Source organism: Aythya fuligula, chromosome 1 (assembly GCF_009819795.1).
Source record: "Aythya fuligula isolate bAytFul2 chromosome 1, bAytFul2.pri, whole genome shotgun sequence".
Classification (NCBI taxonomy): domain Eukaryota; kingdom Metazoa; phylum Chordata; class Aves; order Anseriformes; family Anatidae; genus Aythya; species Aythya fuligula.
In genome coordinates, this window is record NC_045559.1 from 83,352,554 (window position 1) to 83,379,858 (window position 27,305).

The 27,305-nt window shown below is 39.6% G+C and overlaps 1 protein-coding gene across 1 annotated transcript in view; it reads right to left on the reverse strand.

Moving 5' to 3' along the window:
- Nucleotides 1-25,860, reverse strand: part of CASR (calcium sensing receptor) — a 73,230-nt gene extending 47,370 nt beyond the window's left edge. Inside the window, exon 1 of the mRNA XM_032207955.1 lies at nt 25,807-25,860. The gene's annotated coding sequence lies outside the window, so the exon portion shown is untranslated. The remainder of the gene's footprint in view (nt 1-25,806) is intronic.
- Nucleotides 25,861-27,305: the final 1,445 nt, after the last annotated feature.

A 27,305-nucleotide genomic window follows, 5' to 3' on the forward strand; every position in this document is an offset into this window, starting at 1 on the left:
GAAGGCCAATCGCATCCTGGCTTATATCAGAAATAGTGTAGTCAGCAGGACTAGGGAAGTGACTGTCCCTCTGTAGTCAGCTCTGGTGAGGCTGCACCTCAGGTACTGTGTTCAGTTTTGGGCCCCTCACTACAAGAAGGACATCGAGGTGCTGGAGTGTGTCTGAAGAAGGGCAACAAAGCTGGTGAAGGGTCTAGAGAACAAGTCCTGTGAGGAGTGGCTGAGGGAGCTGAGTTTGATGTGGAGAAAAGTAGGCTCAAGGGGGACCTTACTGTACTTTACAATTACTTTAAAGGAGGTTGTCGCAAGATGTGTATCAGGCTCTTCTTCCAAGCACCAACTGATGAGGCAAAATGGCCTCAAGTTGCTCCATGGAAGGTCCAGGTCAGTTGTTAGGAGAAATTTCTTTGTTGAAAGGGTTGTGCAGCATTGCAATAGGCTGCCCAGGGAAGTGGTTGAGTAACCATCCCTGGTGGCCTTCAAGAGACTTGTAGATGTAGAACTTTGTAGCATGGTTTAGTGGTGGACTTGTCAGTACTAGGCTAAGTGTTGGCTCAGACGATCTGAGAGATCTTTTCCAACCGGAATGATTCTATGATTTTTGTCTTCATTTAGAGGGGAGATTGGGACCCTTAAAAGCTACCATAAAATGAGAGGTAAAGTACTTTACTAAGATTATATATTTTTTTAATGATCGTAGTCTTTCTAATTTTTCTTTTCTTTTCCTTTTTTTTTTTTCTTTTTTCTAAAGATAGTCCCATCAACCATGCTGAAGTGTGTAAGCATGTGCAATCCAGTGACAACTCTGTTACCCCACTCCATGTTTTTGGGAGGTTACTAGACAATCCTGGAGAGATGGAAAAAGCAAGCTTGAGGGGTGCTCTGCAGAATGAGGACATTACAACTTTGTGGGATGGCACTAGATATTCTTTGCAAAGTTTCATTAGTTCACACTTCTGCCTGCAGGTGAAATGGTCAGGCATTCAATCTGTGTGCTTTTCAGGATTTCTTACATTCCCGCATATTATATATACATCCCCGCATCTCAAGCAAGCCTTTTCTTCTGCATCTAAGCTTTGCAAGCAAGTATCACCCAATTGAATTTCTCTTAATTCCTAATTTTCAGTGTTAATAGCTTTTCTGAGGTTGTCCTTAGAAGATACAGAAGTGTAAATGGGCATTATGTTCACAGCTCACAGAAGAAAATCCAACACTGCCTTACAGAACACTATGTAGGTAACTGGAAGTTTCTCCATCTTTCTCAGTTCTTAGTCAATCTTCTTTCTTTCCTAACAGAAGCATGTCTGGGGTTGAGAAGAGGGCTCAATCCCTCTAGCACAATCTTTCTTCCTTTCTAGGCATGCCCATAAAAAATACAATCGTATTATACACTTTGCATCAGGGCATTTCTTAAGATGTTTTTCTCTACAAGCAAATGAAAAGAAGCTTCAGATCAGTTCTTGTATATGAACAAATGCCAATCCATGAACATAATTTCTGAAACTGTGCTTCTTTAATCTGTTTTAGAATAAGAAGTAAATATCCTTGTTATCAAGTTTTGGATGCTTTGTACCCTACATCCATTTTTTTTTTTTTTTTTTTTTGTCTTCCAACTGCTTAGAAAATAACTGTTTAGAAGGACTGGTCAAAAGGATTAGACATTTTTAAATGGTTTCCTCTCTATGCTATGTCATGAAGCAGGAAAGAATTGGAGAGTGATGTAGGAGATGCCAAAGTAGTCAGTGGTCTGTAAGTAGTTAAAATTACATGATGTAGTGCTGTGCCATTCAAAAGAGATCTCACACTTTCTGACTGGCCAGTGTAAGATATTCTGGTTAGCAAGATGAAATGTCAGAGAACATGAAATTATAGAATAAGAACACTAGAATAAAGAAAAACATAAGTATCTTCCTGTATTTTTCAGAGTTAATAAACTAGCTTTTGATCATTCCTTTAAAAATAGCAGGAGCAAAATAAGCTTGGATTATCTAAATAAATATGAGAAGAATCTGGGTTGTATCAGCAAAATTCTTTCCAAAACTTTCTATGATGCATTGAGGTTCATTGCAAGCTACTAGAAATGTCAATCTGTCTGTAAAGTATAACTTTAAAAATAAGTAGGATAACAGATTTCTGATAACAATGTGGTATGGCTTTGTCAAAAATGATGTTTTCCTGGAGGTGGCATGGGCAAGGGTCCTTGACATGATACCTGCTTCTTTCTCCTGACTAGGTAGCCTTACTCCAATCACTTTCCTTGTCTGGGACTTGTCTTCCTGACTTGTAAGAGTAGCTAGAAATTATTTCAGAAATTTCTTGCAACTATGCTTCCTCAATGTGAAACTGACAAATATCAAACTGAATATCAGCTGAATTAAGGTTGATTCAGACTTTCCTCTAGGAAAAAAATATAAATCAGATTTGAGAACTGAACATTTTTCCCAATTCAACTTTGTGAAATTGCTTGCAAGGGAGAAACATATTTTGCCTAGTAATTTCCTTTAATTTTATTTGATTAAAAAAAAAAATATCTCAGTCTGAAGCAAAACACATTTTTGATCCCATTTTTTCCCCTGCAGAATCCTCAGTGAACCAAATAATAAGGACAACTGTAATTCTGAGCCAATTTCAACATAAATCCAATTCAGAAAAAACACTTAAGTATGTGCTCAACTTTAGTGAGATTGACTGTAATGAAATTTAGTAGATTCTAAAAGCTTACCATGTACTTTAGTGGTTTGCTGAATCAGAAGCCAAAGTAGCCCCTGGCTGGCTGCTCCATTCTCATTTATACTCTTATTAAAAACAAACACTTTATTTTTGTTGGATGGTTTAATTTATCATTGTCCAGTGTGATTTATTAATAAATTATTTTAGATTTTTTTTTCCCTACACTTTCTTTCCTTTACACTTCTAGTTCTCTACTGTCCCAGGATGTCTTTCCCTCCCCTCCCCTCCCCCATTTTTCTATTGCCTATTTTCTATTTGTTATGATTTTTAAACCAAATAATTATTCCTTCTCCAGCTTTCTTCTCTCTCCTTTCATTCTAATAGCAAAAATCTCTCCCATTTTTGTATTTCTTCTGCCTGTATACTATGTGTAACCTCTTCCCATTAAAGAAGGCAAGGGTGAATAAGGACCTAAAAGGTCCCCAGGAAAGGAAAGTATTATTAATATACAGAGAGTCTTGATAAGTTCATGGGAAAAACTGGACTCTTAACAAGGACAGAAGTTCTGCTGAACCCATGAAATTCACTAAACATAGATCAGTGGAAGGCAAAGAAGAAAATCAACAATAGAAATGTAGGCATGAGGAGAGGTGAGTGACTGACACAGACAGGCATATGTCCTGCCCTAGTCCTACAGGGAGAGAACAGCAGGTTTTGCTGACTCAACCCTGCAGAGCTGGCTTGTGCTAGCATGTCTCATGGCAGCAGTAGCACAGGGTGGAATACAATACCATACACTATATGCTGATACCTGAATAGGACCAATAACCCTTATTTTCATGTGCAATGCACTGGAAGATCAAAGTGATATGCAAGGACTTGTTTATCTTCTATGGCTTTATTATTCATCTAAGAAATGCTGGCTGGGTCTGTGGAGCTCCACTTCCCTGCTAAAGATGTCAATGAGATAACAAAGACCCATGACATGCAGCCAGTACTGGCAGTACCAAATCCAAAGCAGCAATGTGCAAGCACCCAGCATAGCTGTCCCCTATTGCTCCACCTGCCCTTTGCAGGGATGTACTATATTTTTTACAAGTTTGTACAAAACTTTCCATGATTAATTGTAGAAGATGAGGAGGACTAATTCAAATATTTTTTCAATATTCTGTTAAAGATTATTTACAGAATTAATTTTGAACCCTACAGATGCATAGTTTCTGCTCTGTAATGTATGGGAGTTATAGAAATTGCCATCTTTATTCAAAGCAGCATCTCATTTGGTCTGAGACCTCATATCTCATTTGGTGTGAGATCCTGCAGTACCCAGTGATATATGCTTCAACAATACTGTGCTAGACTATTATAACATTAGTGTCTCAAGAAATATTTCTAGCTCCACTAGTTAACAGTTGGTTAACATCCTAAGCAGTTTTGTGAATATCAACCCTATAAGTCAGTTCTAGAATAAAGTAATCAACATCTTGCTCAGTGTGAGTGAAGGAAGCAGAACTGAGGTGAAGTTGTGGACAAGGGAAAATATTCAAATTCTAAAATAATCTGCATTTTGAGCTAAGGACTTCATCCAACCTTCACTGTACAAAAAAGGAATGCCTAAAAGTGCAAGTATTATTTTTCAGCACACAAAAACTTATGTGCTTAAAACAGTATAGGACAGAAAATCATCATCCTTTCTGTCAGAGTTCCTCTCTGAAATAAAGCAGGGGATCCCAAGCTTGTCTTTGGTGAGTCTAATTTATAGAGTTTGCATTCCTTATTTTTCCAATGGAGCCCTTTTCCCCCTTTCATTAGACACATAAGTTTTTCCAATTTGTTACTGAAGAAAGATTGGCAAGGATTATCAATGCATCATTGCAGGACAGATGACCCTTTCCTCTGCTTCCTTTCAATACCTAGCACAAAAAATTCCCATAGAAAGATAAAAGCAAATCTATTCTTTCGTGTCATGGAAAGTTCTGAAGAATGCTCTGCTTTACTGCACAAGCTGGCACAGTACAAATGACCCAAACACTGTCAGATGGAGCCTGGCTGCTGTACTAATCATCCCCCCCATGCAGTGGAATTGCCCAGGAGCACTACAGGCCTATGGACAGGCTCTGGTAGGGATGGGGCTCTTGACCAGTGAGGAGAAAAATGATGTCAGAAACCCAGGAAGATATATTATGGCTTTCACAGTCTTTGCTTTCACATTCTTCACATTCACAGCCCTTTTTATTTCCCATGTCGTTCAGAAATCAGAAGAGACCGTGGATAGGAACTGTGAGCTGGCACTCCTGCCAATTAGCCACTGGGCCTTGAGTACCATGTCCCAAAGAATCTACATAGGCCTGAGGTAAGCAGGATCATCTATGCATCCCTAACAAACACAACCACATCATTTGACCACAACATTGCAACCCCTAGTGAGCACGGTGCTCTTTTAAAGTAATATTTTAATTTGACTTCTCCCCTCCCCACCTCGTTCTGAAGGTGATCTTTCTGGAACACAAAAACAGTCAGGGTCACACTCCAGTGAGCCCCAGCCACCTCACCTGCCTGCCAACTCTGCAGCTATATGTGCTTCATCTCCGGGACGACGGTGTGACTTTTGGAGGCTCCATGCCTCATTTAGCCGTGGTAATGGCCTAATTGGGTTGGAAAAATGCAGGAGCAGGAGCGTGATAAAAAAAAACAAAAAAACAAAAAACACAACAGCTCTCCGGTGCTTATTTAAGCAAGTGGAAAAAGAAAGAAAATAAAAGAATAGAATAGAAATGTAAAAATAAAAAATAAACACATTTCCTACCTTGACTAGATATTTATGCATATATCTTTGTTTATAACAAGGAATTAGGCTGACTGGTGGTGCTGCTGTCAGGGTTAACGTAGCAAATGAAGGCATGCCAGGACAGGGCCAGACTTAGATGTGCATTTCACTTCCAGTGATGGTTTCCACGGGCACAAATTCACCCCAACCCCTGCCCCCATCCACGGCTTTTCACTCTATCACTGAACGGTTCTCAGCATTGGTAGAGTCAATGGGTGCTTTCAGCAACTACTTGGGAGGGGAAACAACACAATTCTGGTGACAGGAGTGACTCCTCTGCAAGTTCAAGTCATAAAACAAATCGTAGAATCATAGACAATCTGAGTTGGAAGGAACCCACAAGGATCAATGTGTGTTCACCATTTCTTGGCCATACTTTCCCCTCACCTAGGTTTTTTTTTTTTTTTTTTTTTCTCCTTACAAAAGGAGAACCATCCAGCTTAGTCTTGAGTCGCTCCTATAATTATTCATGGCAGTCTATAAATCTCCCAAAGAAGGATTCTCCTCAAGAAACTGGCTGCCCTAGGCTTGGACTGGCGCATGCTTCGTTGGGTTAGAAACTGTCTGGATAGCCGGACCCAAAGAGTCGTGGTGAATGGAGCCAAGTCCAGTTGGAGGCCAGTCACTAGTGGCGTCCCCCAGGGCTCGGTGCTGGGGCCGGTCCTCTTTAATATCTTCATCGATGATCTGGACGAGGGCATTGAGTGCACCCTCAGTAAGTTTGCAGATGACACCAAGCTATGCGCATGTGTCGATCTGCTTGAGGGTAGGAAAGCTCTGCAGGAGGATCTGGATAGGCTGCACCGATGGGCTGAGGTCAACTGCATGAAGTTCAACAAGGCCAAGTGCCAGGTCCTGCACCTGGGGTGCAATAACCCCAAGCAGAACTACAGGCTGGGAGATGAGTGGTTGGAGAGCTGCCAGGCAGAGAAGGACCTGGGAGTGATGGTGGATAGTCAGCTGAATATGAGCCAGCAGTGTGCTCAGGTGGCCAAGAAGGCCAACAGCATCCTGGCTTGTATCAGGAACAGTGTGACCAGCAGGGCTAGGGAGGTGATCGTCCCCCTGTACTCAGCTCTGGTGAGGCCGCACCTCGAGTACTGTGTTCAGTTTTGGGCCCTTCACTACAAGAAGGACATCAAGGTGCTTGAGCGGGTGCAGAGAAGGGCGACGAAGCTGTTGAGGGACCTGGAGAACAAGTCCTACGAGGAGCGGCTGAGGGAGCTGGGCTTGTTCAGCCTGGAGAAGAGGAGGCTCAGGGGCGACCTTATTGCACTCTACAGATACCTTAAAGGAGGCTGTAGCGAGGTGGGGGTTGGTCTATTCTCCCACGTGCCTGGTGACAGGACGAGGGGGAATGGGCTTAAGTTGAGCCAGGGGAGTTTTAGGTTAGATGTTAGGAAGAACTTCTTTACTGAAAGGGTTGTTAGACATTGGAACAGGCTGCCCAGGGAAGTGGTGGAGTCATCATCCCTGGAAGTCTTCAAAAGACGTTTAGATGTAGAGCTTAGGGATATGGTTTAGTGGGGACTGCTAGCGTTAGGTCAGAGGTTGGACTCGATGATCTTGAGGTCTCTTCCAACCTAGAAATTCTGTGATTCTGTAAGGAAATTCGGAAATTTTATCTCTGTCCTCTGGAAATGTCAGGAAAAGAACTGGAGGGAGGCAAGAGACAGACCATTATTAAGCTTCAAAAGGTGCCTCACCCCTTCATTTAGGGATCTGTTCTCCAGCAACGATACAAGTGCAAGACTGGGGAATGACCCATGCTCTCCTCCACGCAAAGATAAACCTGAAGATCAGAATGTATCTTCATTGATGATGTTTTAGAAATGCTGTGATCCAACAACAAACAGCACAGAATAAGAATGCAGCTGGTAGGACCAAAAATAAAAATAAAAATAAAATGTTTTTAGGCAACCATTTGCCTCCTTTTGGAATCTTGCTGGAATCATTCCTAATGACTTTTTACTCATCTCCTCAGTGAAAGCTTTCTTCTTATTATCATTTAGTTCTTATTACAATTTCCTTGCTAACTTGAAATAAACTGTGTCATCAGGGCTGTACTCTTGCTAAAAAGTATGTACTGTATCTTTCAAGTGTACAATAACAAAATGACTGTTAAGATTACCAGGGCTCCTGTGGTAATGCAGACACTTCCCTGTCAAAGCTAAAATAGATCAGCCACAAATGTGTTTCTGGTGGAGTAGATGGTGTAACTGCTTGCCTTGAACTGGCAGTTGCCTAGGTAGTGGTGATAGTCACCATGTGCAAGCAGAATGTGTCATCAATCATAATAGAGGATCGGTTCCAAAATATAGACTTGGAACTTTAAACAGGACAAAATTCCAAAGTTTAGGATGATTGTTAGCCCAATTGACTGGTAGTGTAAAATCAAATGGGAAATGTAAAATAAAGTGCTAAGCATATCCAATCACAAGCCAAAAATGCACTTCTAAGCACAAAAATATTTATACTAAACCAGAAGCTGTCTGGGCTAGATGATGGCAATAAAACAGTAAAACTCACTTATCTGCAGCATGAAAGAAAAGGAAGAGTAAATGTTAATAACAATTTATAAGATAAAATATGCAGGAAACTTATGAGGGAACTTAATAAAATCAAGGAAATACTAATAGTTAATAGAGTTTTATGAGAGAAAAAAGATATTTTTATAAATATTAGAAAAAGTTTTGAACTGGCCATGAGCCCATTGCTAGGTGTGGATGATAAAACTATAAATGGCAATCCAGGAAAGGCGGCAATACCCAATAAACATTTTGTCCTTTGCACAAGGACAAAATTGTCCTTGGAATGAAGCTGGAGAATGTATCATCCCATATTACGTCAGCCCAACAAAATTCACTGTAGGTAATAAAAAGAGATGTGAGATGAGATCTGCTAAAATTAAATGTTTTCAAATCAACAGGCCTGGAGTCTTACATAAACTGTATGAGGAGTTCTTCGAACCACTGATGTTGATACTGACCATCTCATGGAAAACGGGGAAAATTCCAAAGGGCCAGAGAACTGCAAATGTATCTAGGTGTTAAATAATTACTAAAGAAGGAATGCCCAGGAAATTTTAGGCATTGTACCCCAATATCAATGTGGATACAACAATGAAATCAATTAAATTAGCATTATTTCTAAAAAATCAGAAAGGATAAAGTGAAATTAACACGAATTGTCTTGTGTCCCCCACCTCCCCCTATTTTATTCTGAGAAGCTGCTTGATAAATGTGACTGTGTAGAGTACCAAATGGACTTCTCCAAGGTATATGGGCAAATGCATTTGAAAATTGCAATTAAAGGAGAGATTCAAAACTAATTTATGGAGAAATCTCAAAGGATTTTTAAAGGCATTATATCAATGAGTGGGGGCATTTCTATAGAGATCAGTTGGAGATCAGTCTCGTTTTGAGTTTCTTTATTTATTATTTATTAACTAGTCATCTAGATAGCAAAATAAAACTGGTTTTGTTAAAAACTGAGAAGAACAGAAAAGCTAGCATTGAAGAGAATAATTTTCATGTTTAAATGATCACTAATGTCGGAATATATAAACTACAACTCTCCCATGGTGACTAGTGGCTTTCTGAATTGTGCTCCATAAACTCATCTTTCTGGTAACTCTGCATTGAGATGTACACTACAACCAACTCTCATGTTTCAAGGTCTCTGTTGACGGCCTGAAGGAGGTAGAGAACAGCTCTTTTTTCTGATGCCCAATTTACCCACACACTCTAGGATGTTTGACGGAAGACAAAGCTTCATTGATCGGCAGCAGCCAGACTAGGACCTTGGAAAAGTTGCACCAGTGTCCTGTTAGGACACAAAGAATCTTTCTTTTCTGAAGTGTGTGTGTTGGTCTATCTTGCTCACATGCTGAGGGTCAAATTTAAAGTCAGATATGGAATTAGGAAGGAATTTTCCATCTCACAAAGACTGGCGAGAATCCCAAGTGCAGCTAAGTCACTGTTTTCTCTTCTTATCTCCCTAGACTTCCACAGGGAGATGCAAACAACAAACTTAAACCTAGAGATTTGATAGATTTACAAGATCTTCAAATATTCAAACACATTTTTTCAGGGGATGCAATCACAGCCTTGTTTATTGTGATTATATGTGCAGCAAAGGACATGCATAGCATCTGGGTAAAGGAAGGGTACATATCCATGACAGTTTTGCTGCAAGCTCCTCAGAGCATAACATTTTTAAAAGCCAACATGTATATAGAGTATGTGTGCCATACTTATCACTGTCATGAAATGAGAACAATGTGATAGTGGATTATGCTGCAGATTGTCTATACTTTGGCTGTTGAGGAATTAACTCAGTGGAGCTTTCACATTTCAGCTGTCTAGGCAACTGCTTTTGAGTATCTAAAAAAGTTAACAGAAACTGAAAAAAGTTGCCACTGGTTTTAAGTGTTGTAACTAGTGGTGTTGACATATCAATTTACTGACAAGGGAAGTGTTTCCTATAGTGTCAGCATTGTAAAAGTTGAAGTCTAGGTCACGTGTATACTTGTCTTGAACATAAACAAAAAGCCCTGATAAATTCCAGATCCAGAGTGCTTGTGCTGTGGGTGCTACTGTAGTGAAGCAGAACAAGCCCAGCTTGATTTTCAGATAGTAGGCTAAACCTGCAGTGTTAGCAATGGTGTTTTATTTTGTTTTGACTTAGAAACTGAATAGAACAAAGACAAAGCCTCAGAAGAAGAATAAATATAGATTAGCAAGAGGTCATTTCATTGATAGTTCACTTTCAAGAGAGCTAACTACATTTACAATGGGAAGCACAAATGCAGCACCTGAAAACACATTCTCTAACCCTCCTGAGGCTTCTCAATAAAGTAATGTACAATTTTCTTTGCTTTTTAACTCCACAGATTCAATATTCAAAATGTGCCTTTGCTAAGCCCAAGTCTACCAGATCTGTAGTTTGCTAAAAAAAGCTAATGTGATACAAAGCAAAGGGAAATAATCTTAAAACCAACTTGTCAATGGAAAAATGGTCATATAATTCCCCTTCCCGCTATTAAAAAGAGAGACCTAAGATGTACCACAGAAATTCACTTGAGCAAATCTGCATTTCTGCAATCTGGAAAACTCTATGAAAATACCAGCTAGGCAGTGAAAAAGTACCATCACAAAAGTATCATCACAAACATTCAGAAAGTGACTTGGAGCAGCTAATTTTAATCAAATTTTTACCCTCTCCCATTTATTTATTTTTTAATTATGTCTGAAAACACTGCTAAAGAGCCTTGCAAAAGACCTAGCACAATCATCATTTAATTATTAAATGTCAAGGCTACTCCTAAATCTTAAGAGGACAGGAAGCTCATTTCTCTTGATATTTGCAAAGCTGAAGGAAACAACTTCAAACAAAGCAAAACACCCCCGTATTGGTCCTTCTGCAAGGAATCAAGGAGAACACAAATCTAACATTAACATTTATAACCTCTTTCTGAGCTTAACTTATTAACAACAAAAACATGGCTATGAAAACAGTAGTAGGAGGTACACTGTATCAGTAAGATTTCCAGTGTTCACTGTATATGCCATGTTTCTTGACAGCTTGATTTCTTGCTTGGCCGTTTACTCCTTGTATATTGGATGCAGCAAAAGAAACCTCTTCTTACCAAGACAGTAAATAGAGAGATAGCAATTAGCTTTGACCTTTTCAGTGGAGGATGGATTATACTGAAAATGAGTCATTGTTTCTCAGTAGAATAAAGGAAGAGGATATTATTATACATACCTTTTAATGATAATAATACTGCATACACCTCTCATACTTTCTCTCCAAGGATCCACGACTTCCTAATGAACATTAAATGAAGTCTTGCCTCACCTCCACACTCTTGGAAGACAAATAGTTCTTCCCCACAATGTGCAAGTGGGAGGATATAATGAACAGCTAATTCTTATGCACCTAATTAAAATAGATGTTTTCATGATTTTATTTGTAAATGTTTATTTAATTTATGTAAAGTGAAATCAGGAAAAGTATACCATTCCATGCCAGACTCTCTCCATCCTTTCAGCTCTTTGAAGCCTTTGAGCAAAGAGCCTGTAAATTCAATTTCTGTGTCTGGAGGCTCAGCACTAATAACTCTGTCTGGAACATCAGTATCAAGGGACACTAAGTGTTTTCAGAGTTTATAGGAAGCCACAAAGGGTTTTCTGAAGAGATAGAAAAGTTTCCTGTTATCTTAGGAATATTATCTTAGAGATAGATTAATAAGAGGGGAATATTATAAAAATATATTATTTTGATTATCAGACTCCCAGTAAGAACACCAAGATTTATATACAGATACAGAGAAAAATAGATCCACACCTCTATATGACTTGCCTAGACCCTTTCTTCAGCATAAATTATTGCTGGTTATTTCAGAACTATATACACTGAGCTGCAATAATTAACCTTTCACCTTAAGTGTCATCTTCATCTTCTACAGTTTTAAGTTGTTGAAGCACTGATGCAAAAGGACTTCATATTTCTACCAGTAAGTTTCATCATTAGCAATGAATATTTTTATTGCTCTTATTATTTGTCATTACTTAAAAAAAAAAAAAAAAAAAAAAAAAGATAAATCACTTTTGTAAGCCTGTTATATTCCTGGGTTGAAAAAAAAAATTATCTTGTGCTTTAGTTTTCCACCAGTTGACACCAGTCACACAGTATCCATTCTGTACTGCTTTTTTCTGTCTATATTGGCTGAAGGATGGAGATGGGAAAGTGCTCACAAACATATTGTTATGTACATGGTAAGACCATCACGAAGAGACCATGCTGAAACTGTACTTAGGGGACAAAAAATAAGGAACACTCTGTTGAAATCCAGAAATGCATGTTCAGCTGTTCTTTTTCTTATTTCAAAGGTAAGCCATTTTTGACTCAGTTGTCTTTACTATATTTGCTTGTTACTGTATCTTCTGTCAAGAACTATCAATTAGACACCATCACAATTCTTATTTATGTACCTATATGATTATTTCTGAATTTATGGTTTATAAATGGATATTTATACTCAAAAGTTTCATTAATACATTTATGTATTTAAAATCATGTAAACTCAGCAGTGAAGCACCGTGTCTTTGTCTGCCTGTCAATCTGCTGTTCCTGGGTTTGGTCTCACTACTAAGACTATTACCTATTCTGTGTCTTCTGGAATCTAGCCATGTTGGATAAAATTAGCATCATATAAGCCCTGTAAAAACATGCAAATTGAGCTTTACCTGCAGCTTTAAAACAATACAGTTTTTAGGGTAAATTCTGATGTCTCATTTGCAAGAATACAGGTGCCAAACACATATAGTTACACAGTTCCATCACCTTCAGAAGTTCTGGTCTTGAGAGAGGTGCCTGTTTAAACACTTTTAATACATTTGACACACATTGAAATGGACCAATCATTGCAGGTAGTACAACTTTTCCTAAGCCAGAACATCTTCTGTAAAATATAGACCTATACCTGAAACAACCACTCTCCCCTTCACCCCCCATAAAAAAGTTGCTGAATGAACAGTTACAATGTTTGGTAACAATAGGGCATGGAAATAACAAATGAAACTAAGAACTGGAGATTTAGTGAGAGAAAACACATTGGACTACAGTTTGATCAAATAAATGCTAATTGTTTATGTCACAACACCACAAACACTTGCCGTTTCAATAGACACTATAGATGAGAGTCCTCAGACCTGGGAACTGAAGTCAGAAAGAGCTGGATAATTAGGTATGTTTGAAAAGCCCAGTAACTTCCTAGTCAAATGTTTAGGTATTAATTAAGTATAAAAATCTCACCCTTGAGAATCTAAGTCTTGCTGAAAAGCAGCAGGAGCTTGGCTTACACCTGTCCAAGATGTATTTATTTACCATGTAGGTGTCATTCAGTTTCAAAACCACTAGACAGCCACCCCTATAACAAAGCTATGTCATAAATAAATAAATAATCCCTATGTAGTGAATGCTGGCAGAACTTAAGATATTTTTCCATTCAGCGTCAGAAGAATTACAAAACCTTTCCCAGTTTTAAGCCAGAAATGTCAGAAACATTGCTCAGGAACAAACATGGACATTGGAGAGGTGGACACTTGTCTATAACACAGTTTCTGGAGATCTGCCATCTCTGCTTGGTGTTGACTTGGCTGAAAGACTTGAACCAACCAAACTTCAGATTATTGTAATTCAATTGTGAAGTGGGTCTTTGTTTTTTGACCCCAAACTATACTGTGTTTTTGCAAAAACAAAACAAAACAAACAACAACAACAAACACCACCTTTCTGATACAACTTCCATGTTTCCATAATTTGATTTAAATAATTTAATTTTCTGTTAAATCCTGCCCTCATTCATCTTTCAGATGAGTATCACTGAAAAGACCTCCAATCTCCCTTATCCCTGTTCACACATGACTATAGTAATCTACCATTTTGCTCAAGAACACACCCAGACAAGCTGGTGAACTGCTCAGACCCCCAGATGAAGTGTCCGAAGCTAGGCTTTTAAAGTAGACCGAAGAAATGTGGTCTGCCACTGGTCAAACCACACAGCAAGAAGTCTGAACCAAATTTACCAATACTGAAAAGGTTTGACAATAGGAAATTCAGGATCCTAGTGAGAAAAATGCACAGTACCAGAAGCCAGAAGGTAGATAAAAAGAGTACACAGCTGGAATCTCATCACAGAGGAGGAGCATCCCAGTCTCTTTACTTGCCATCTTATTCCATGGCAATTTATGTAGCTCCCAACTTAATTGCTACCTTCAAATCTTTCAACAGGTCATTCATATGTTGTGTAGGAAATCTGTAATTCAGGATAAAAAAACTGATGAGTGGTTAACCAGACAAAACTAAGTGTTGACTTGCTCACCAGAGAGCATCAATTCTCTGACTTGAAAAGCCTGACCTCGAGTCAGTTTTGAAAAGAGAGTTCAGTCTCTGTCACTCAGGTCTTGCAGTGCCAGTTGCCATTATCTTTAAACTATTTTTCAAAGCATGTTCAATGTAATGCATTCATATGATTATTAGAAGTACATATATTTTATTTCTTTCTTTATTATTATTTTAATACCATTTTTTTTTTTTTTTTTTTATAACATAGGTTACCAGAAATGCTCAAAATACAGGTAAAGACAAAGTTGAAGTAGCATGTCTGGTTCAAGCTCTATTCTATTCTGTCAATACAAAACTGTTGTTCAGACAGATAACATATGAGAAGGTTTCTTTTTCTTGGTATCATTTAACCTTGAAAGGATCCATTAGCTGCATACATATTTTCTAACTTCTAAACTAATAATATTTTAAGACTATGGAATAGTGAATAATACATGAAGAACAGCAAAGGAAATTTACTACTGATAAAAATTTCTAAATAAGTATTAAATCTGTGTAAAGTTGATTAAAATTTCAAAATCTGCTATCAATTTTACTTATATTCTATTAGTAATAATCTGATTACTTATGTGTGATTAAATGATCCTGGAATCAGGATGCAAGAGCAGGAGCTTTTCTTCAAATCCGGGCTGAACCTGACTGATTATTTTTCCTTTTTGTTTAAATGAGATGAAACAACTTCTGTCATGGCAACACCTGAACTAGAACTGAACTAAAAAATTAGCTAGCTCAACCCCACAGCACGAGCTAAAGTCTGTACAGATCTGTTTGTCCATTGTTTCATTTTTCAACTAGATGAGATTTGCATTATCATGTAATCTTTATTTATACATTCATACAGTATTCCTAGAAAAATATCATATCAAGCAGCTGTTATTATCATTTTGTACGTATCACTGTAACATCTTGGAGCATGTAGAATTTTTTGGAAGAAATGGTTGTAGGATAGTTCATTTAACAATCTGCAGAAGAACCACAAGATCTTTCTGTTTCTTCAGTCATAGGAAAAATGCAGGTATATTGAATCAGAGTTAGGATAAGACCATTTGATATAGTTATAAATTTTGTTCAGAGTGAGGAAATCTATATATTTTTTTTTCATAAAATGGTTATTGTAAACCTTTTAAGTTGCACTGCAAATATGCACCAGGATAAACAGATATCAGGACTCCAACAAACTGTCAGGACTTGCAAACTAAGTAAGCAGTGGAAGACAGATTTATTTTTTACCTTCTTAAGATCTACACAATCCATGTATAAAAGTATTTTATTATTTTATTAATGAAAAAATAAAGATAGTGGAAAGCAATGCATCTCAGCATCTGTTACAACCCATAGGAGGAACTATGAGCTGCAACAATTACACATAAGTAAATGCTGCTGTACAAGTCATGCCCAGATTCTCCAAGCTGTTCTTGGCATAAGGCCAGATGGGACAGGGTGAAACAGAAATAACTTTATGACATCTTTGCATTTCCCCAAATCCAGTAACAAACAGGGAGGCCAGCTTCAGCCCTGCATGTTGCTGTATAACTACAGGACCACCCTGCATCACTCAGTTGCCCATGATTCTGACAAGGTTTTTAACAACTGAGTACCACTGGGGGAAGGTTATCTTTAACTCCCATGGGTATTTTCTCTAATTACAGAAAAAGTTAAGGAAGTTAGCAGGTTCTCAGGAGATTGGTCTCTAAATTTTAGAAACAACTTAAAACTGTAATCCACAAACTTTTTGGAAGAAAGTGCCAAAATATTAACATGAGAGCACTTAAATTTAATGTGGACAAAGTACATAGGAAAAGCAGAGAGATCCCTTAGGGTCACTGTTCATCTTTGACTTCTATCAGTCCACAGTATCAAAAGAAAAAGATTAGAGCATGAGTTATCTAACCCTACTGTCAGCTCTATTAGTGAAACCGTGTTCCTTTAATTAAGAGATATGTATCTCATAATCCCCTTCTCCAACAGGATGTGAATTCTTTCTCACCTAAAATACTTAACGTAGGAGGAAATGTGCATTGCTGGGTACACATCGGCACTGTTATGTTAGATGCTTAACCAAGAATTATGTCCTTTTTCCTTCCTTGTTATTGTTGCTGTAATGTTGCCTGAATAACTTTAGTAGTTGCTTTGCTTCTGAAGAAGATGCTACATTATTAGCTTAAGCATCATAGAGCTTTGTTAGCTGGCGACTACAAACTGAAGCAAAGACAAATTATTTAAAGCAAAAAAGAAATTTAAGAGCACAGATCCCAGTGGGCAAAAATAAATAAAATAGGCTTTTAAATGTTTTATATGCTCACGGAAAATTCTCCCTGTCATCTTTGGGTCTGGAAATCATGTTACTTTCAAACTCGAATGCAAACTGCCATCTAAACCCATATTTAGACCAATAACATGAATCATAAAATGAACATGAGTACCCAGCAATAGAGATCTGAAAATTATTGTTGTATATTTTTTATATTTTGATAATCCTTGATACAAAATGGAAACCCATTATGCTGTAATTATACATTTTTAAAAGCTCTTTCAGATCTTTTGATGAAAGACAGTATCTGGAGGCCAAGCCATTGTCAACAGTTATTACTGTCTAGAATTTTATGTTCAAATCCTGGATCAATTCAGCCATACTTTCTTGTTTCTGAGGCAGCTATTTAAATATGCTGTGATTTACTACAAGGAGAGCTTTCAGTCAAGGCCACATAACGTAGAGCTGTTTTAAAAAGCTATGATAAAAACAAAATCTTAATATTCCATGAGTTGTGTGCAAGTGTATTCACTTCATAATTTGTAATATATTATTATTTTTAATGGCCATTGCTCCAAGATTACCTTCCAGTCTGCAAATTGTTAACAACAACAACAAGTTGTTACAACGAATTGTGCCCTCTGTGTCACTTAGGTGCTTCCATATTTTCCTGTCTGGTGTTACAACTGTCACTTAAAAGTCAGTAATTTTCTAGGCAATACTAATGAAGAGAGAGGGTACAAATAGTTGTGTCAGCTCTGCTAGTTTTGCAATGTTAATAGAAACCACAGTGCTCAAGATTTGTTTTTGTCTTTTGTAAGTGCAGCTCTCACCTTGATAAATATGGCAACAGATGTATTGAATAGGAAAATAGGACTATTAGAAATCACATCCCAGAATAAAATTTCACTCTAAAAATTGAAAATGGTAAAGATATCTCAGTATTGCTTACACGAGAGATAATTTGGCAAAACCATAAAACTTTCAGGAAGAAGACATTTCAGAATAAAATCTTTAAACTACTTTGATATAGTGGCATCACACTACTCTACCCAGCTACCTTGTTCAGCACTGTAGACATAATGTCAGACATCTGAATTCAACCAGAGCAGTTCCAGTTTGACAAGTACTGAAATCTGGCTAGATCCAGGCCCTACCTAAGTTCTTTCAGCTCTATCATTGCATGGGAGGTGTCCAACAACATAAAGAACCACTGTATCTCTTCTCCCCATATAGTTCATCCATGACACTCACCACACTCATCACATGAACATATCAGCATTTCTAGTCGTATTAAACTCCTCTCCATTCAGAGTGCCTTCTGCCCAATATTTGTTGGTCTTCCATCATAAAATACTTCCTTGCCCGAAATGAAAACTTAAATAAACTTTGTGAAAGCAACAACAATAGCTACAGCAAAACAACCCCATGGACTTACTCTGCTTCATTCTGGCTCTTTCCAATAAAAGTTGATAGGCTCTGCCTGTATGAGATTCCAGACATAGAGCTACAGATACATCTATGGTCAGAGCATGAACTCAGCAAGAATGTACCTATGACTTTGTTGATTGGCAATCAGGTGTTTTAATTTGAATCACAATTTCCAGCTAAATTAAACACTTCTGGCTCTCATGGTTGTGGACCAAAATGTCAACACACAAGTACAGAGAAACAAATACAGTAAATGTGGCAGACAATCCAGAAGAGGAAGCAATTGCAGTTCTTAATACCAAGGAACTGAAGTTCAAATGCTCAAATGTTCCTGAGATACTCATTACCCACTTCAGGCACAGAATTTTTTCCACCCTCAAAGTATCATTCAGATGCTGCCTAGCCTTGGATGGTCAAGATATCTTCTCTGCATGCTAACACATTGACGCTATGCCTTCTGCATCATTTCATAGGGAGACTCTGCTCAAAGTTCTCAAATTGAAAGCTCCAAGACATCATATTTGAAGTACATGCTCTGATCTAACTGTAGAGAGACGAGGAAAAAGGCTTTTCCTTAAGATTAAGCAGAGGTTTCTGTTTGATAGCTTTTCAGAGGTGTAGGTATGCAAATGCCCATGAAAATGGACAAGATACATCAGATATATGATACATGATACCATTAAATGTGCAAACAAGCCTTCCAAGATATGGAAGCAGCAGTTTACCTTTGCTAGCTGGTACAATTACTCAACCTAACACTGTCCTGGGAAGTAAAAGAAACAGAATCTCTTATTGATGTATTTATTGAAGACATAAGTCTAAATCATACCAAAAAATCATGCCTTTGCGTTCACCTATAGATTCACACACCACTGTTGCTATTAATGTTTGTGTCTTTATTACAATGTTTTAGACAAGGGTAATATATAGGGTGATGCATTTAAGGATGTTGTGGTGCAATGGGTGGAAACTATTTCTGCTGTTTAGAAACCAATTTTATATCCAGTATGTCATTTGTTAACTGGATCCAGCCCCTTCAATCTCTAATTCATAAAACAGAAGAATTACAGTTGTCTTCCTATGGTAAGATAAGGACTGTAGGCAGGTTGCCTGGAATCATGATAAAAGCAGCGTAAGACTTAGGATTACATTTTGGTTTATAAATCTGTGCTTTTTCCCTAGACTGAAGGCTACTAAATGGAGAAAACTCATCAGCAGCATTTGCTGTTTTATCATTTATGCAAGAATATGACAGTCTTGCAAAGTATATGACTATGAAGAAAGACTCATGGTATTTGTGGGACTTAAATGTGATGTAGATTAGTTGTCCTTAATTGTCCTTTGAGAACTGCTGCCTTTCTAATATGAAGTCTCCTGGAAGGAACTACTTCCATTATTAAAAATACTTTCAAAACCCTTGTGTAGAGAGAACAACATCTTAGCAAGATGCCCCAGTGCATGGCATAGAGTGAGTTTACTGTTTGGTGTAGACAGGGTACAGTTTAGTTAAATTCCTCCTCAAAGGCTAAATGTAGAATGTGTTATAAAATTTAAACAAAGAAAGATAGATCTGAAAACTGGTTTAGTATTGCAGGGCTTGGATGGCTGGCTCACTCAATGTTAGTCAGAAGTTCCTTACAAATACCAATTATGATACTTTCAAAATATTTAAGAATGCATGCAGCTAAGTAGTTCACCTTGAAAACAGCTACCATAGTGGACTGCATGTGGCACATGTAGACCCACAGAGCTTCCCACAACTCTCAAGTGAGGCCAAAGAACAGAGCAGAAATGTGCATTGTGTGTGACAGCAATGAGGTGAGAGGTGAAAAATGATGGGAGTAAGAAGGCAACCCCTGCCAAAAGCACCAACTACCTAGACACTGTTTTGGATATTTAAACCTGCCTACACACTGTTCTGAGAGAACTGCACCAGTCTGGCAGACATAACACCAAACCTACAGGTCCTTACCCTTCCAGGACACAGCAGCTGTGGGCTAGGCAGCGTACTGTTTTGCATCGAAAATGACAGTCACTATGTATTTTAAAGGATCCTGAACATTTTTGGGAAGAGGGAGGGGGCTTGATGAAATTGTCTGCAAGCTCTACATCATCTCAGGCTTCTCAAAGATGAATTTAAGTAATGCTGGATGAACATGAAATCTGTTACCTCTATCCCCAATCTGTAATTTCACTGGTGAATCCCATCATCACCAAAGCCCATGCTCTCTTTCTGCCTTGCCTCTGTGGAGATCTGTGTGCAATGGACCATGCAAATGCAGCCGTGAGTGGATACTTCTGAAGACCTTCTAAATTTGCTGAACACTTTGACACTAAAAGCTGGTGTAAGAGGCACAGATCTGCTGCACACTCACTGAGACAGTTGCTCCCATCTCCATCACCTGCTCATACTTCCAGTTGGTGCTAGAGGAGCTAGGAGTAATGGGGCTGGAGGAAATCTCCCCATAATACTACGTGTCTCCAACAGCTTGTCTTCAGTGGTGCTCCTTTTGCACAGGCAGTTTCTCAATCAAAGCAACTTCTCAAACAAATGCTTAATTATTGGTGTCATGCCACTAGTAAGACAAAGGATGGAAAAACAGAAATGGGGAATGAATGTCACCATTTCAAGCAATGTTGCAAAATGAAAACAAAGCACAGAGAACAGAAAGCAGAAAATACAGGTTATTTGGTACTTCTTGGAGAAAAGGGCTACATCTGTTAAACTCTGTCTTGAGGACATGATGACAGGAGATGAAAAGATGAAATGTCTTTCATCTCCTTAACCTAATCTGCCTGGGACAATCTCACCACTTTATAGCAAGGACCAGCTTTTTTTCTGTTTGCAGAGCACATTATAGATGAGTATTCTGGTTTCTGACATGCCCTCCTAAGAGAAGTAATGGTAACAGCAATATGTCAGCAGCCCTGCTGCTTGCAAAACCCAGCACACTGCTCTGAGCAGCATCACAGTGCTAGAAAGACTTGCAGACTGAAAGCAGAAAGTGGGGAGGGCTTTTTACAGCAGAGGTGATTTACACTGACAATTTAATGTTAGACTTTGCTTTGGGTTGCTCCTAAATGTTCTGTTTCTCATAAGAGGTATGTAAAGGATCCTAAAGAACCTAGTTTCCCAATATTTTAACTCACAATATCAAGTGTTCAAGCATATTAGTGGCACAATAAAGAAACAGATGCATCAGGTATCAAACTCTCAAGTTACAGCAAACTTTCTGTAGATACGTAGAAATGCTCTTTGATTATTCATGATTAACATCTGAAGTCAACTGACTAAAGTTACATGAATTCTTGCATATTTGGTTTGCTCAGAGTAGTTGGTGCATCTGTTAATATCTCTTAATACTCATATATTGCTAATTGCAAGTTTAAAGTGCAACTATTAAAATTTACTAACAATTTAAACTAAGAATAAACTAAAATTTGCAGATCCTGTAATTTAAGGAAGTGTAGAGAATTTCTTGTTATTCATTATGGGCCATTTAATGCATTCCTACCTTATTAAGCTGAAGTAACTGTGTCTCTAGACGCTGACTACGAGTAAAAATCTCAAAAATAGTCTATTTGTGTACACTATTACACAAATCAAGCATACAAACGAATTCCTGCAGGCAGTAGCAGAGACAGTGAGCTAGTTTCAACAGATGCCAACATTTTAGTTGCAATGAGCAGTGTATTCAGATGGCTTATCTATTATTTTGGTGGTGAGATGTCTCTGAACAGACTGAGTTTTTATTTTATTTTATTTTATTTTATTTTATTTTATTTTATTTTATTTTATTTTATTTTATTTTATTTTATTTTATTTATTTCAGGACCATCAGTGTACCTTCCTAGCTGACTCACAGCTATGTATTCATTTTTGGAGAGGACTGAATTATGTTTCATGACTGTTCATGGGCTGCATCATAAATTCAAGACTACACACTCCCCTCTTTCCACTGATCTCCCACAGATGCCAAAAGGAAGCTTGCACAGAGATCAAAGGAAGAATCTGGGCTCTGTGTAGTAAAATAAAACTTTCAGTTGTTATTTTTTACATCACATTCAGAATTGCTCACTGGAAAATGTTCCCTTTGCTAGAATTACTGCTACCCTTGCTCCTGTCTCTTTTCCATTCCTTTGTTCTTTCTTTTCTCTGGCTTCTTTTCCTTCTTCTCTTTTTATCTGCCACCACAAGTTCCCATTCCCAATGCAATGCAGTGAAATGGTGGGTGTTGGAATGGACACAGCATGTGAAGTGCCACCATAGCCATGAGTACTTACACTTTGAGAAATCCTGGGGAGCAATGGTTCAAATCTACCTCCAGACTTAGGACACAGCACAATGGCCCTTACTATCTGCGTAAGACAATGCTGCAGGACTGTAGCTACAGTATCACAGTTGTGTTAAAAACAAAACAAAACAACAGCAACAAACCCAAAGCCTCCTCCCACCCCAGCCATGTTTGCCACATGAAAAACAAACAAACAACAAAAAAAAACCACCCAGGCACTTACTAACTGCCATCCCCATATCATACACTCACCCAGGTGTTCAGCGTCTTGTCCACCAAAGTACTCAATATCAGTGCAATGAATCGTATGTGTATGTTATTAAGTCAATGCCAAGTGCCCCAAGCTAATGATTAGAAAGTGTCAAGTTAAGTATCATGAAATTTTCCCTACGACTGAAAACTTCATTTTGATCACTAAAGCTAGTTTCAGATACAGGGGATCCAGTTGTAAGATCCACTTGAAGAATGCAAAACAGAAGCAGTCACATGATCCTATGCACCACAGCAGTCGATTGAAACCTCCTGAACACGGTGGGAAAAAGGACCAGAAAATTCTGAAACTTCCCTTTGCTTTCATGTTCCCATATGGTAATTAGGCTTTGAAACAATACAGAGTTTTTGGCATGGAAATTCCAGTGTGCTTTAAAAAAAACACCTATTTCTAAATGAGACATTTCCAACAAGACCACATAAAATGCTGTCCTTAACCCCACTTTTGAAACAGGAAAACTGAAAGGAAATAGTTTTTTCAAGGTCAGTGTCCAAACCCAGAACAAGTTCTGGAATCGTCTTTAGAATTAAGTCACTAGATCATATTGCACTCACTTGCGTTTCACATACACATGAAAAGATTACAATCTCTCATATTTTGTGAGCTGAGCAGTTCAGTTATCCTAACCTTCTCAACTGAATAAAATGTGTTCATATGGAATAGCCCTGATACATTAGAAAAGAAGATTTTGATACTAGAGCTACCAATGCCCTCCTCGGTCTACTTTGAGTATCAATAACGTTCTTGCAATCCTTGGCACAAATTAGCGCAGGTAAAGCATTCCTCACTCTTGCAGTTAATAAGTGACCAAGAAAGTCCATCAACTTATGCAGAAGAGGTTGTTTGCAGCCACCAGTACACATGCAGATGGAATGGGAGCTTACTGAAAAGCTCTTACTGTCTCATTTGACATTTTTGCTTATATTTCAGAAGATAATTCTAACGAGGTAATCTAATATCAAGAAAGCATTGCTCTTTGAGAGTGGTGCAAAGCATGTCAGACTGACAAACCTGGAATCTTCCACTGAGCCTTAAATTTAGTGTGGAAAGTAACTGTACAATCTTCTCCTTCAACATCACTCTACTGCTGCTTTGAGAACAATGCCAAAATGTTGCCTGGATGTCACCCATTCCACCACTAACCTTAGAAAAAATTATAGGTTGGACAGTTTGGTGTCAAATACTGTGAAACACACTTTGCACAAAGTCGGGATCACCCTAGGAAATATGTAGGTGACTTCAAATGCTTCCTCTGAACAGCCATCAGCTCCCTTCACTGCCACTCAGTACACCTTGGCAAAAATATATTTAATAATCATCCTAACCATATTTTTTCCCCTCTCACAACTAGAAAGGATGTATGGATACAGAAACCATGACACTGAGATCAATGACCACATCCCAGAGAATTCACTGGGAGCAGGACTGGATCCTGTTCCCTGGGCTGGAAGTTGCATTTCTCATTGAAAGGAGAGCTTAGTAATGCAGCTTGGTGAGGCTGCAGAAAGGCAGGACAGAGAAGAAAGAGTCCACAGCTGCCCAGCCCCAGCCTAAATCAGGAACGGGAGTTAAGGGCTCTAATTTCCACTACTAGCATAAACACTTTCAGGGACACTACACTGTCTGGAAATTAGCCTTAGCAATGCCTCACTAATATTCCCCTGACCTCGCCCCTCCCAGCACATCCTCTTTACATTTACACCAGTTAGTGAAACTCGAGTAGCTCGCAAGAAAGTCTTGACTGTGATAGAAACACTACCCAAATGGGGAAATCAGGGAAGGATGCAGATGCAAAGCCACTCTCCTCCACACACCATGACAGAACAGGAGCATCACACTGGTGCTGCTGGGATATGTAGGGTGACTGGCTTGTCCGTTATGTCCCCTGCTCCTCTAAGTGCAGCCTGGGTTGTCCAGCATGGTTAATTCTAGTTTGTACAGCAAGCACACAGAGGCAGGTTTGGGGGGCAAAACCTGACAGAAAACAGGAGGTCTGCATATATTGGGCTGTCTGTTTCAGGTTGGAAAAACATCATCAAAAACGGAAACACTTCAAATGATTAAATGTATCAAAGGAATTCTAAAGATTGTATCCCCAGAAGTAAAAATGAAGGTTTTAAGAAAAGACTCTAGTTTTTTTGAAATCCCTTCAGACATATGGTAACATTTTGAGTAGTGTTTGGAGTTCCCCAAGCAATAATTATGATTCAGTATACACGATATCGCTGTTAGTTGCTTTCCATCGGGACAACTTGAGGCGATTTTTTTCCCCACCACGTGTGATTTCAGTGAAACGACCTGTTGCTCTTCAAAGTTTTGTTATGAATTACGGTTCTTCGCCTCAATATTATTTCTAGATAACTTCAGCCAGAGAAAACACCTCTGAGCTGTCCGGCGATCTCTCCTTTTGCCGGATGGTAGCTGTACCACAAGCCATCCTGCCCCAGATTTGTGGAGGGGAGGCGGAGGGGGTCCCTCCGACGAGTTACGTCTGCATCCGGCATTGCCGGCCGGGCTCAGTCAGCCGGGGATGCCCCTCGCTCCCCGTCGCCCCCGACTCGCGCCCCCACCCCGCTGCTCCTCCGCTCTCCCGCACCCGCAAAGCCCAAACCCGGCGCTGCGCTGCCCTGCGGGCTCCCCCCTCCCGGGCACGGAGCAGACCCCGCGGGCTGCGCCCCGTCCCTTCCCCGTGCGCCCCCAGCCCCCAGCAAGGGCGGGCTGCTCCCGACGGCAGCGCTGCCCACCCCGGCCCCGCTGCCGGGCGCCCACCCGCCCCCTTGCCCCCGCTCCCCGCTCACCTCGTCCCTCCGCCGGGGCTGCTCCTGCTGCCACCAGCGCCTGCCCTTACTCCGGCGCTGGGTAGGGCGGCGGCAGCATCCCCCGCCGGCCCCCCAGCTGCCGCGGCGGCACTTGCAGCCTCACGGGAACCGGCGGCGAGGGGAGGAGGGGGGTGGGGGAGAGAGAAACCCCTGGCCAGGGCCCCGTCCCAGCCCTCCCCGCCGCCTCCGGCACCCGGACCCGCTCCCACGGGCCACGCAGGCGGGGCGGGCGGCGGAGACCGCGGGGACCCGCCCGGGCGCGCCCCGCTCCCAGGCTCGGCAAAGCCCGGCCGGGGCACCGGGTGTGGGGTGGTGGGCGAAGCCGATACCTCTGCGAGGCTTCACCAAGGTTTTTTGCAGCGGGGCTGCCCCCACGGGCAAGTTCCCACGCGGGGCAGCGATGCGCCGGGATGCTCCGTGTGCCGCTCCCCTCCGTGTGCCGGCACTGGCCGGGCTGACACCCGAGCCCGGAGCCCTGTGGTGGGGCATTGCCGCGGGGAAGGAAAGCATCCCTTGCTTCGTTTTCCAAAGGGTAGAAACGGGGTCGGACTCCAGTTCACGCTGGGAAATCTCCAGCCTTCTTCTCTCTGTTTTTCCCCTGTGGCTTGAACCTGATGCGGTGAAGACAGTGCCAGAGACCTGGATCTCCGAAGCAGAAAATCCTCAGCTCTGTCTGTACTGTGTTGTGTGGTTGCATGCATACATATAACCCCACATTTTCTTTATTCACCCAAACGGACAATTTATTTGGATCTTAAGAAACGAAATACAGAGAAAAAAATGTTTTCATCAGTATTTGCTAGCACTTACCTTACACTTCTTTTCACATCCAAAGTTCAACACTGGTTGAGAGCCACACTGTCTTTTGGGATCATTACATAGTTTGTATCTGAAGCTCATCTCTTAGGTGTATATCTGAAGCTTATCTCTACTACTTTTTTAAGATATCATGCTGCGTGTAGCTCTATACTCAGATTTTTGTGCCATTCTGCAGCTCAACCCCAGTGGTCTGGATACGTTCCAAAAGTTTAGTTTCAATTTTCCGAAGATAATAACAATGAAAATATTGTTAGAGTTTCAATGTACTTGTGAGAGTGACGCTTAGAATATATTAAAAGTGTATGGTAGCTTTCAACCTGAAGAGTTGACACAAGACCTTCGCTTCTGAAAGAGATTCACAAGGCCTAACTTTAGAAAATGACTAGTCCACATATTTTTGCAGAACTACCAATGCTCTCAAACCCACCTGGATCCTCAAATAGCATTGCACAAATCAGGAAGCAGTTAATTTTGCAGTTAATTTATTTTCCCATTTCTACTGCAGTACAATATATATATATTTTTTAAGAAATAGAGCAACATCCTTAGGAGTTTTTAAAGTATAATTGTATAATCATAATGAGAGGACTACAGTTTCCAGATTAAAAAAAAATATTTTATAGATTGCAAAGGTAAATGAATAACTCTTAATCATGCTTAATTGGAAGAGGTTCTAGAGAAAAGGTTTACAAATGCAGAGAATTCACTGTTAAGGTTAAACTAAAGATCTTTAGGCACCCAAGCAAATCTAGCAGTTCCAGACAGCACTCTAATGTGTTAATATTTTGAATCCCAAATAAAAATAAAGTTTTCTTTTAAGAAACATTAGAGATTTCTTAGTACACCAAGTTTATGGAATCATATTTTCCAGGACTACACCAGAGCATAGCAAAAAAACCCTTTTTCTAAAGTCTGTTCTCTGGCTGTGGAGAAACTGTAGAAGAAGAGAGAGTTGGATATTTCGAACAAACACACAGCTATAGTTATGTGACAGAGGCAGAAATGATGG